At 44.5% G+C, this 4,887-nt stretch overlaps 1 pseudogene; it reads right to left on the bottom strand.

The window, feature by feature from the left end:
• Nucleotides 1-1,324, bottom strand: LOC145089155 (uncharacterized; annotated as a pseudogene).
• Between the last annotated feature and the right edge of the window lie 3,563 nt (nucleotides 1,325-4,887).

The raw sequence follows: 4,887 nt of genomic DNA, 5'->3' as shown, positions 1-4,887 counted from the left end.
TTAGAATAAGTGGCATATCGAGAGAAACATCTATTACAAAAAAAAACAAAAAAACAAAAAAAATTCTAATTGAATCATATAATCTAAAGTGCAATTACCAATTAATTCTAACAGAATATATATAAAATGGGAATATTATTACCGTATGTGCTTGAAGACTAATAACAAATAATACTTGTAAGAGCATGACTCTTCTATGTGTCACAAGAAGTATTTTATCTTTACGTAGTGAGAAATGGTCTTCGTAAGCATTTGATAACGCAAACTTTCCACGCACTTTGAACAAATCCACTTGCAAAAAGAACGAACCCGATTCCGCAAGCTGAAGTATAACCTGCATTTGTGTAAAAAAAAAAAAAAAAAAAAAAAAAAAAAAAAAGAAAAAGATGTGTAAGGGGCAATGCCGTCATTCAACATTTTTTTATGTTGTGGGTCCCACTCCCATATATATATATATATATATATATATATATATATATATATATATATATATATATATACATGTCCCTGTGCTCTGTATTCATCATATGGTTTAAGTAAATTATCACCAATGATAACGCGAGGGAGTCTTCTGTGAAGAAGGAGGTCTTCTAAAGTAATGGCAGCTGCTATTTTCATTCTCATTGCGTTTGCACCTTCCGTTGTTTTTGATAATAAATCAAGGACTCCACTTAGAGGTTGTGCTGCAGCGCCTATTATACCCTTACCTACCCCCGTAACAAAACCTTCAACTCCAGATGCTTTTGTACCTTCTAGAGGCTTTGTTAGAATGCCAGTAACTCCATGGAATAGACCTTTTGCTAATGCCCTTCCACCTTCTCTAATCACATCACCAAAATCTTCAACACCTTTGTTTTCCTGCATGATTAATTTAAATAATAAATAACTACTTCTATCATTTATGACAACTGGAAATATTAAAACTAACCTATCTCTGGAGACTTTGAATGAATTTTTTGTCCATTGATAAGGCGGCAACACCTTTAGACATATGTCCAAATTCACTGCTTGTGTTTTCTAATATGTCTACACCAGAGAGTAGCTGAAGAAGCTAACTTAGGATATCTTTTGTGATATTTGAGATGGCATTTGTGATGAGAACACTTTGTCTTAGAGATAAGTTCTCCAGGAATCTTTGATTTACACGAATCTGTGAGCAATTACAGCATGCATACATTATTATTCTTGTTAATTGGATGATTATGATAGATTAGGGAAAAAGTTAAATACTTACTGGCATATTTTCAGTGTTCCCAAGAGCTGTCATCAAGGAAACCCAAAACCCGAGTACACCAACAGGGCGCTGAGTTGGTGACATGGCCATGGAGAATGTAAATCGAAACTCTGAGATATTTAGAACACTGCAGTTGAAAAATATGTTAATACAAAAAAAAATTCAAGAGAGGTGGGAATTGGGAAAGGGGTTGAAGTTGAACAGTGCATACCCGATGTCAATGATGGGATCTATAACACCGAAAATTTTCAAAATAATTTTTCATTTCCAAAATCACATAATGTATCACATCACAATTCAAAATCCATAATCAATTCTGTTTTTCAAAAACAAATCCCAAGATCTCTGATATAAAAATCTCCATCAGTGTGTGTACGTGTCAAGCCGTCGCCTTCCCACGGTCCTCGCTGGTACCTGAGACATCAAACATAACAACTGTAAGCATAAATGCTTAGTGAGTTCCCCAAAATACCACATATAACAAATACGCCACTCGAGGCTAACCCGACCCTCTGGTCAAGATGTCTCAGCGGGACCTTCCAGTCCCGCAGCTCGTCGGACCCTCTGGTCCAGTCATAGCTCATTGGGCCCTCTGGCCCGATCTGAATCGTTGGACCCTCCGGTCCGGTCTATATAGTCATACAACATACAATAACACATAGCATACAATCTCATAAATAGCACATAATCTCATACATAACACATAAGACCCTCTCGTCAACTCATAATACCACTCAAGGTAACGTATAGTGAGAAGACTCACCTCGTGAATATCGATAGCTAGCAAATCCCGAAATCACACGTGCTCGATCCTCCAAGCTACAATCTCCCTATAACATCATATGTCTCTAATTAACACTTTTTAACACTAAGGTTGACTACCCCTAAGAAGTCAACACTGGTCAACCCTTGGTCAACGGTCAACGGTCAACTTTGACCGGACTCGGCGAGTACAATATGGCGACTCGGCGAGTCTAGACGTTTTCATTAATCTCTCTGGAATTCCCTTTTTACACGTCGAGTACTCCCCCCTGACTCGACGAGTTCCACCTGGAAGAATCGCGGGGCCACCTCGACTCAACTCGCCGAGTCTCAAGAACAACTCGGCGAGTCCCAGTTCAACTCAGACCACCTGTCAACCGTCTCATACTCGCCCTGACTCACTGAGTCAACCTATGACTCGACTGGACCACTCACTGGGCGATCTGAGGGCAATCTTCAAGCTACTCGCCGAGTCTGCTCATCGGACTCGGCGAGTCCATGCCATGCAATCACTCAAACTTGCTTCTAAGATCAGATCTGCTCCAACAATTCATAGATCTGGCCTTCCTAGACTGATTCAACACGTAAAGTCCTTATCTTGGTGTTCATAACACACCCCATGGCTCATAAATGGCATTTTGACCAAAGGCATAAGGATTCCAATCCAAAACCTCCATTGATTCACAAAAAGCTTGGGCAAAGGGATACTCTGGACCTCCAAAGGTCCAGATCTACAACTTAACTCACTCAAGGGACCAAGGAAGCACTAGATCTTATCATAAAAGGGGTCAATAAGCCCTAAATCAACATAAATCTCAACATAGCAGAAATAGCTCAAAGAATATACCTCAAATGCGATGTTCTGGACCTCAAGCCTTCAGGAAGTGGCTCCCCTTGCTTTCCCTTAGCTAATCCTTCTTTTTCCTTGCAAAAAGATACCTCCAAGGTCAATAATGGCTTCCTACTTTGCTCCAAACGCTCACACTTGCTAGGGTTTCACTCAAGGGACTGGTGAGCACAAATGGCAGCCTAAAGGCCCTTTAAATAGGTCCCAAACCCGAGAAATTAGGGTTTCATTAAACAGCGCAGACTCGCCGAGTCCATACCTTGGACTCGCCGAGTCCAGGCGCGAACCCGCGTCCAGAACCGCAATCCTACTCGGCGAGTCTGAGCTCCAACTCGCCGAGTCCCCTCTCAAAACACCAAAAACATAAACATAAAAGATACCTGGAAATCTGGGCTGTTACAACTCTCCCCCACTAGAACTAGACTTCGCCCTCGAAGTCTCGCTCTGAAAATAGCTCCGGATGCTACTCACACATCTCACGCTCGGGCTCCCAGGTCATCTCTGATCCCTTCCGATGTTGCCACTGAACCAACACCAGATGTACCTCCTTGTTCCTCAGAACCTTGATCTTCCGATCTCTGATGGCCACTGGCCTCTCGGCATAATTCAGGCTCGCATCCACCTGAATATCCTCTAATGGAACCATTGCCGACTCGTCGGCTATACACTTCCTCAACTGCGACACATGAAAAGTGTCGTGAATCTGCCCCAACTCTGCTGCCAACTCCAAACGATAAGCTACCCGGCCTACCGTCGCAACCACACGAAATGGACCAATATACCGGGGCCCCAGCTTGCCCCTCTTCCTGAATCGAATCACTCCTTTCCAAGGAGAGACCTTCAGGAGAACGAAGTCGCCGACCTGAAACTCAAGCTCGGACCGGCGTCTGTCTGCATAACTCTTCTGTCGGCTCTGAGCGGTCAACAACCTCTGTCTGACCTGCTGAATCTGCTCTGTCGTCTGAAGCACGATCTCTGTACTGCCTATCACTCGCTGCCCAACCTCTCCCCAACAAATGGTGGTCCGACACCTCCTCCCATACAACAGCTCAAAGGGTGGCATACCAATGCTCGAATGATGGCTGTTGTTGTAGGAAAACTCTGCCAAGGGTAAATACGCATCCCCGCTACCCTCGAAATCCAACACACATGCTCGGAGCATGTCCTCAAGTGTCTGAATCGTCCGCTCACTCTGACCGTCTGTCTGGGGATGATATGCGGTACTAAAATGCAGTCTAGTACCCAACTCCTCATGAAATTTCTTCCAGAACCTGCAAGTGAAACGCACATCACGGTCCGAAACAATCGAGATCGGCACCCCATGTCGAGATACCACTTCCTTCACATACACCTCCGCCAATTTCTCTGCTGAAGAACTCTCACTAATGGCAAGGAAGTGAGCGCTCTTCGTCAACCTGTCCACAATCACCCAAATTGCATCAACTCCTCTGGCAGTCCTCAGCAATTTGGTGATGAAATCCATAGTGATCTGTTCCCACTTCCACTCGGGAACCTCCAGTGGCTGCAACTTGCCATGCGGCCTCTGGTGCTCGGCCTTAACCCTATGGCAGGTCAAGCACCTCTCAACAAACCATGCGACGTCCCTCTTCATACAGGGCCACCAATACTCCTTTCTCAAATCCAAATACATCTTAGTGGCCCCCGGATGGATCGAAAATTTCGACCGATGAGCCTCCTCCATCAAAGTGGTACGCGTTCCTCCCACAAATGGTACCCAGATACGCCCCTGAAATGTCATAAGACCCCGACCATCGGTCACGAACTCTAAAACCAAACCAACAACCCGTTCCCTCTTCTGCATCTCAGGTTGCACAGCCTCGGCCTGTGCCCCGCGAATGGCGTCCAATACCGGAGCTATCATGGTCAATCTCAAACACACATCCCGCAGTGGAGTGCTCTCCGCCCTGCGGCTCAATGCATCGGCTACCACATTAGCCTTGCCTGGGTGGTACAGGATCTCACAATCATAATCCTTGACCACATCCAACCACCTTCTCTGACGCATATTTAGGTTGGGCTGATC

Source organism: Lactuca serriola, chromosome 2, assembly GCF_051521515.1.
Source record: "Lactuca serriola cultivar US96UC23 chromosome 2, Lser_US96UC23_V15, whole genome shotgun sequence".
NCBI classification, from domain to species: Eukaryota; Viridiplantae; Streptophyta; class Magnoliopsida; order Asterales; family Asteraceae; genus Lactuca; species Lactuca serriola.
This window is presented reverse-complemented; position numbering and strand designations above follow the sequence as displayed.